Consider the following 9,021-nt stretch of genomic DNA (forward strand, 5'->3'; position numbering starts at 1 on the left):
ACAGGGTCGGTGCAAAACTATTTTGTGCCCAAGGCAAGACCAGCTATTTGCCCCCCCCCCCCCAAAAAAAAAACTTCACATAAAATTTCAAAACAAAACTCCACACAGTGCTAATCTTTGCCAATGTTAGCTCCGTATGGTGAGATTGGAGCACTGGCTGGCTAGCCTGATTCCCTACTGTAGGTCCAAACCTACCGCCAGACTCTCATGAGTCCTACACCTGAACAGGCACCATTTCACTGCTACTGTAAATCAGTCCTTTACTACCTCTTAAGACAGTGACAGACTACTTATCTACTACATATCCCCCTCTATTTCAACCCAAGGGTTGGAGCACACAAATCCAATAATCATTGGGCCCACTTTTAGAGCCTTTGTGCAGTCTGCATCTTGTAAACCATCTTGTGACTTTTCCTTGTCCTATCCTGACCAGTAAAAGCCTACCCGCTACTTGAGCTTTATCGCATCTCACTGGGATTGTTTTTCTCAATTTCTCAACATAGCTGCCCAAATAGCATTTTAAGTGGAACTCCCCAGCGCGCAATCAGAAGGACATTCTATATTTGCCTGTCACTGCTCTGGCACAAATTCTCAAAGGACACTCCAAAGACTTCTTACATTTCCACACACTTCATCTGACTGTTTTGTCCAGAGCAGCCATATTACAATCAGGGCATTTACCAGATCTGGCATCTTTTGGAGCATGGAGGCAACTTCTGAGCAGCGACTTTGTTCTGTATACACTTCCAGTTATACAGCTATACAGAAGAGACAATGTTTTCAAACACTTTATCACAAGCAGGTATGGGCAGTTGTAACTGGAATTAACTTAAAGTGGAACTTTACTCATAACAACTTAATAAAAAAAATAATGTTCTTTAGCAAGGAACATACTGTACATTCCACATTAATAATGATGCTACCAAAATTAATGCGTATGGTAAATTGCCTCCAGCATTGTTCCTGTTTCTTCTTACTGGAGGCTGTCATTTTGTTGAAGCCCAGAGCACCGCAGCAGCAGTAAATCTTAAGGCTGTCAGCAGATCAGCCTCTACATTTTTGGTACAGTGCTGAAAAATAGAGGAACTCAGCATGTGCAGAGCAGGGTGAGAGAGTGTTTTACTGGATTTTAAACAGTATACGCACTTTTTTAATGTTTTACAATATTATTATTATTGTAGCACTACTCTTGTGAGAGCCGCAGTGTTGTGCATATCCCTAAGCTTCCCTCTGGACAGCCAGGCAACTGGTATTTTCACACAGACTTGCATCCAGAGACACTGACTAGTCCATGAACTAGGTTTTGTTGTTTTATTTAGGGAAATTCAACTTGGATAGGGATTATAGGATGCCCAATTCAACTTGATATAATGGAAGGGTGACACTTCCTTCCTATGTACAAAGCAGATTCCAGACTGTTCTTTTCCTGAAAGCTTCCAGTCATTGTGGATCAGCAGCAGCTGCCCCTGACAGGCGAGGAACAAGCAGCCCCTCAAAAATCACTTTGCTTTCTGTAGATACATGCAGAAAAATCTTCTTTCCCCCTCCGAAGCTGTTTTCAGCTCCCTGGCCTGCAGAACTACCAGCCCTCCTGGTTTATCAGAGGATCTCCCGGATCAAGGATAAAATGATTTAGCTCAATGCTGTCCTTGGAAAGCTTGCTTGTAGATCCCAAAGTGTGCTGCTGTACTCACATTGTCCTCTTTTCTCCCTGCTGCTCCAGGCCTGATCCCATCCACACCTCTCCACAGAATGTATCCTCCTGAGCCAGACCTAGGAGACCCCTCCTAGACTCCGACAGTCTCCTCAGCACTCCATCTTCCACCCAACTCCCCTGTCAGCCTGACTCTCTCATACATATAGGCCAGTCCACCACTTTACCAGGGCCTCCAAACCTAGGATTGGCCAGACCCCCCATAAATATACAGATTAGGCTTCCATCTCTCTTTCTTACCAACCTCTGGAAAGTTCTATGGTCCTCCAGAGTCAGGAGGAGGTGACATCCAGCTGACCTGCAATAACCCACCCACACTCATATGACCCACACAACTTCCATGAGTCACACAATGATTTTACCTATCACTCACTACACTATTCTAGTAGCATACTAGAGGGTGCTACACTACCCCCTAAAAAAAAAAAAAACTCCTGAGCTGAGGAGCAAAGGCACCCCATAAGAAAAATGGAAGGGAAAAGGGTACAAACTTGGAAGGGAATATGTAGAAATAAATATTAAATATCAAATATATAGATATTCACAAAATATACATTTTTGTTGCCAAGATTTAAAAGAGGCAAATGAGGCAGGGACTACGGGTCCCTATAGCCAGCGGATTATCAATTGAAGCACATATACATCCTGGCTATAGCTCCCTGTGGATAGCAAATATATTGTTAAAACAATATATTTAGCAAAAATACTATAAGGCAATATATATATATATATATATATATATATATATATATATAAATATATAAATATATGTCTCTATGTGAGAAGTGACCTCAGAACGAGTGTGAAAGAGGATCTAGTTGATGAAGAGTGTGATGAGGCTGAAGCATTATGGGTGAAACTGCACATGGGGGTGCGTATTACAAAGGCAATTGTTGGAGTTTGTTATTGTTAAGGAAGAGGTGGAGACTCAGCTCCCTGCATAGATCAAAAGGGCTGCAAGGGCTGGGACAGTGATAATAATGGAGGATTTTAACTACCCGGAAACTGACTGGAGTAATGGTACTGCAGGAACAGTTAAAGGGCAAAAATGTATAAACCTACCACAGGACAAATTTATGGTACAGTTCATAGAGGCCCCAACTAGAAATGATGCTCTGCTGGACCTGGTAATCTCAAACCATGCAGAGCCTATTAATAATGTCCATATAAAAGAACATCTGTGTAGCAGTGACCATAACATGATTTCATATATTGTTAGCTGTAAACAGCAAGCACATACGGGAAAAATGAAAATGTTCAACTTTAAGATAGTTAAGTTTCCAAAGCTGAGAACTGCTCTCCAAGACTTAGACTGGGAGGGAATATTGGCATCGATGAACACAACACAGAAATGGGTGTTCTTCAAAAAGACTGTATGTGAACACACTGAAAAATATATATCTATGGGCAACAAGTTTAAAAGGCTAAAAATAAAACCTATGTGACTTACGGTCAAAGTTAAAAAAGCTATAAATAATAAGATAGGAGATTTTATTAAATATAAAAATAAAGGAACACTATCACCGTTTAAACATTACAAAGAATATAACAGAATACATAAAAAGGAAATCAAGGCCGCAAAAACTGAAAACGAACGAGATTGCAAAAGATAGCAGGACAAACCCCAAAAAATTCTTCAAATATATTAATAGTAAAAAGGTCCGGTCCGATCATGTAGGTCCTTTACAAAATAATCTAGAGTGCGTGACTGGGAACAAAGAGAAGGCAAATTTATTAAATACCTTCTTCAGCTCTGTGTATACAAAGGTGCATGGGGAGCTCTTGTCCATAATGGGCATGGTATTGACACAGCCCCAGATGATCCACATTGGCTCACAACTGATATGATCCAGAAATATTTAGACAGAATAACGGTGAATAAAGCACATGAGCCAGATGGCATACACCCACGGGTCCTTAACCCCTTCCCGCCGACGCCTCCCAGCCCTTTAAGAGATTCTGACGTCGGGAGGCGGGGCGCTGGGGCGTGGTTTAGGAATCATGTGACCGCCGTGATGACGCGTCACGGCGGTCACATGATCGGGAAAGGTCCCGTTCGAAAGAGCGGAACGGGACCTTTCCGTGAGTACTACACATGTGTGCGGGGAGCGCGCAGGGCGCGCGCTCTCAGCACATATGTATTTAGTTCCATGGACGCAAATGTGCGGCCGCTCGGCGTCTAGGCCCAGACGCCGGGAGGCCGCACATCTGCGTGCGGCCGGCGCAAAGGGGTTAAAGAATTGAGCTCTGTCATTTCAAAGCCGTTGTTTATCATTTTTAGGGACTCTTTAATGACTGGCATAGTACCACTGGATTGGCGTAAGGCCAATGTGGTGCCTATATTTAAATAGGGATAAAAATCTTTACCAAGTAATTATAGACCTGTTAGTTTTACATCTATAGTTGGGAAGATACTGAAGAGTTTCATAAAAGACCACACAGATGAGTTCTTGATGGAAAAAAATATTTTAAGCAGCAGACAGCATGGATTCATGAAAGATAGAAGTTGTCAAACAAATCTGATTTCTTTTAATGAAGAGGTGAGCAAAACCTTGGACAGAGGGGTAGCTGTGGATGTGGTATACTTTTGCAAAAGAGTTTGACACAGTTCCCCACACACTGCTAATGTGTAAGGTAAAGTCTACAGGCTTGGAAAAATGTAAATGGATAGAAAACTGACTAAAATATCATATTCAGAGAGTAGTGGTTAATGATTCATTCTCTGAATGGTGTAGGGTTGTCAGTGGTGTACCCCAAGGTTCAGTGTTGGGACCTGTAACAGAACCGGACCCCGACTGCGCTAGGGTATTTCCGTTAGACTCCCGCTTCCCTGTCTGAACACAGATCCACGGACCCCACCACTGAGCATACAAGATGAGACACACCAGACTTGTATGAAAGACAGGAAATAGACTGCTTTATTTTAACATAGATACAAGATATATACACAGGGCGGGGAAATACACACCCAGACAGGAAACACATCAGCAGGCCGTCCCATCAGGGTGAAGAGCTGCCGGAAACATTACATCCCATCCTAAGCAAGACACACAATAGAACAATGGGATCAATCACTTGGCAGTAGACAATACACAAACCCATAAATCCCATAATAGTTTGCTCACAAGCAAGACACATAATAGAACAATGGGACAACCATGTGGCATTAAACACTGAACAACCCCCACACCAATACACAAACATTACATCCCATAATAGTTTGCTAGAACAATGGGATGCAGCCGCATGGCAGAAAACAATGAACAACCCCCACACCAATATTAGAACATTTCACCCTGTACCCCTAACAGGCACAGGGTGACTTACACATAATGGGAACATGGGGAGCTGAGACAGGGGTCCCCCCACCCCCAAAAGTCACTCCTGTCACAGGACCCTTACTTTTTAATATATTTATAAACAATATAGGGTCTGGGATTAAAAATACCATTTCAATCTTTGCAAATGACACCAAGCTTTGCAGTGGAATAACGTCCTTACAGGATGTCTTCAACTTACAAGCCGACCTCAATGCACTGTTCTGGTAGATATTAAGCTTTATAATGGCATGCAATGCGAAGCTGTGGTTTGTAAAGCGAGCAAAATCCTCTCTTGTATTAAAAGAGGTATAGACTCCAGGGAGAGAGATATCATTTACTTCTGGAGGAAAAGAGATTTAATCCCCAAATACGGAAAGGTTTCTTCACAGTAAGAGCTGTGAAAATGTGGAATAGTCTCCCTTAAGAGTTGGTTCTGGATTGCTTTAAAAAATAGCCTGGATTCTTTCCTATATACACATAATATAACTGGATACTAACATTTATAGGTAAAATTGATCCAGGGAATATCCAATTGCCTCTCGAGTAATCAGGAAGGAATTTTTTACCCTGCAGGAGCAAATTTGCTGTTTTTTTTTGCCTTCCTCTGGATCAACTGTGGGTATAGGATTATAACTTTATTTTAATGGTTGAACTAGATGGACTTTTGTCTTTTTTCAGCCAGACTAACTATGTAACTATGTGGCAGTCTTCCCCCTTGTAGATCCTAAAGTGTGCTGCTGTACTCACACTGTGAGGACCCCTCCTAGACTCCGACAGTCTCCTCAGCACAGATTAAGCCTCCACCCCTCCTTCTTACTGACCTCTGGAAGGATTTATGGTTCTGCAGAGTCAGGAGGAGGCAATAGAGCCACAACCTGAAGAGTCAACCTGCAATAACACAACCATAGTTACACGACCCACACAACTACCATGAGTCACACAATGATTTTACCTTTCATTCACTACACTATTCTAGTAGCACACTAGAGGGTGCTACATTATTATTATACAGGATTTATATAGCGCCAACAGTTTATGCAGAGCTTTACAATATAAAGGGGGCAGTACAATTACAATTCAAAACAGAAGGAATATGAGCTATGTAGCTATACCTACAAAAGGGGCCAGCCTGAAGTGATCTAGCAGGACTTAATTTTCTGAATAAAGTTCCACTTTAAGATGTTCAGCATTTTCAGACATTTCATGTCACACCTTGGTCATGTAGCTGTTCACTAATTATATAAAATAGTACAATGGGGCTAGTCCAGATTGGCGTTACAATGTTATGCTAAATGTATGCTAGTGCAGGCATTTTGATTCATATTGTGAGGCTCAAAGAGATTCTGTCTCCACAGTGCTTTGTGCTTTGCACTAAGAGATTTCAGCAGAAGGCTTGGAAGTAGACCCCTTCACTCTTGACTATTATTATTATTATAAAGGATTTATATAGCGCCAACAGTTTGCTCAGCACTTTACAATATAACGGGAGACAATACAGCAACAATACAGTTCAATACAAGAGGGATAGGAGGGCCCTGCTCCTTGGAGCTTACAATCTAGGAGGATGACCACTTTCCCTGAAAGTGAAGTCCAAGGGGCCAGGAAACCCCTCATGGAAGTTTGGATTTAGCAGCAAGCTACCCCCAGGTCATCTAACAGGTATATATAGATGGATCAGTGAATCAGTGCCTAGAGGTCTGAGGAGTAGACTGTGTGAAGCAAGGACTCAGTAGCCCTGGTATTAGCACTGGCAGCAGAACTGTACAGGATGCTGAACTGATAGCAGACTGGACTGTGGTGGAGTGGATTGTAGCAGGCAGGACAGTAGTGGACTGGAGACTGAGCAGACTATAGCAGTAGAGTGAGAGATTGTGCAGACAGTAGGCATCTTGAGATTGGCAGTGAAAACGTGGACCTCAGGCAGCTCAGGCTCAGGCAGCACAATTCAATACTGTCACTAACTCAGTGCTTGTCCTGCTTTAGCTTAATTGGATTTCCTGGTCATTTGACATGTCACATGATGTGCCCATAACACCCGGAATACCCAGAAGTGTTCTTGTTCACAAGAGACAAAAGAGACGCCATCCCTGAAGCAAGTTACTGACTTTGACATTTTAATTAACCAATAAAGTTTCTAAAAACGGGAGGTAAGCTTACTTTCTAGTGGCTAAAAATGATATGGAAAACATGATCATGAAACATATGACACAAACTAAATATGTAAACCCCTTTATTCTTGTACGTGAACTGCTGCGTATCCAAGCACTTAAAGTGGAACTGAGCTCAAAAAATGAAGATTGACTTTGTTGGGTCAGTGCTAATAGGCAGGCAGCTAATGATGGAGTTCCTGGGTAAAGATCTAGACAAATTAGCTCTCAAATCTAGAAGAAATGACAAAAGTAGTGTCACAGTATTAAGTACATTCATGACATTTATACAAGAATAAATGTGCTCATAATGGGTATTTGCAGGCAGAAGATATGCAGAGTCTAACGCAGACAGGCTGCCTTCAGGGGTGTATTTACCACAAGGCATTTGCCTATGCATTTCTGGGGGGGCAGCACTGCCCCTCAGAAGAAGGGACGGAAGAAGGGACACACGTAGCATGGGGACCTGGTGGGTTCTGAGAGAGGCTGTGGGTTTCATGATGGTGTATGCACAGCCAGACTCTCATTCCCGGGGATGTCCAGAGCTGTGAAGGTGAGTGTCTTTCTTTCTCTCTCTTGCCATGGGGGATGATGGCTGGTGTATGGGGGAAAGTGGTAGTGGAAGGCTCTCTCAGGTGAGAGGCTGGGGTGTTACTGGTTAATGTTAGGCTCTCTCTGTGGGGGGCACCGATTTTTGTGTTGCCTAGGGCAGCACAAAAACTAAATACACCACTGGCTTCCTTTCCTGGTCACTTTGCCAGCTGTGAAAAAAACAGAAGCTATTAAAGCAGACCAAAAGATGTGTTTTGTTGTACGGAATATCTACAAGTGCTAATTGTGCTTAAAGCAGACCTACACTGCTTCTGAGTACCCAAAACCACTATTTAATTCATTTTTAATATTCAAAGCAAACTCTCTCATCCAACCATGTCTCCATGCTTTATTTTGCTGAGAAATTACATTGAAAAAAACACCATCTAACATTTCTGGCTGTGGCCATCTTGAGTAAGGCATGTGATTCATGTAGCATTTATTTCCTGGAATCCATCTGCCCTTAGCTCAGGCATGCAGACAGGAGAGTGTTCTTAGCTGAGAAAACCCCTCCTCCTCTCCTGAAGACTCCTGGGATGTATGACATCATTTGCCTAGGCATGGAAAGCAGGAAGTAACTGAAGAAATTTTAAAAAAGGTATAAACCAACCAAATATTATATACTTTTCTGTCTATTTACTAATGTTAGCAGCATAAATTTAAAAATAGTCAGTGTTGATTGAGAGAGTGAAGTTCTGCTGTAAGCAGTACCCCAAAAGATATCTTTTGTTTTTAAGTCTGCCTGAAAAATAGCAGTGCACTTCCTGGTCTGTACGTGTGCCTAGGCACTTGTATTCTGTAGCCTCATAGCTGCATATCTGTAATGTGAGATCTAAGGCAGCCTTTTTCTATGTGGCACTAACACTTTAGGAGTCGTTGAAGTTTTGGGTCCCCCTATAGTTCCGCACAGCCAGACAACATGCATTTTCACATAACTTTACATCCAGGAGACAGTAACCAGTCCTAAGCTTTGTTTTGAAGTTTTCTTAGGGGATTTGAACTGGGATAGGGTTAGGGGTGTACGGAATGCCCAATGGAACTGGGAAACCGAGAACAACTTCCTGAAACTAATTACAAGTTTTTACAGCAAAAATCATCTTTTTGGAGAGCTAGCCAGTGTCTCTAGATGTACCACCCCAGACCCTAGATACTCCTTATCCAGTTGTTCTGGGTGAATCACTCAGTCCTTCTCCTGTGTTGCGGGTGGGTCGGTGGCTGCTACCAGGCCTTCTAGCTGGGCTGCTCCTTC

This window comes from Staurois parvus, unplaced genomic scaffold, assembly GCF_062004578.1.
Source record: "Staurois parvus isolate SC_StPar_1 unplaced genomic scaffold, SC_StPar_1.0 ptg000126l, whole genome shotgun sequence".
NCBI lineage: Eukaryota > Metazoa > Chordata > Amphibia > Anura > Ranidae > Staurois > Staurois parvus.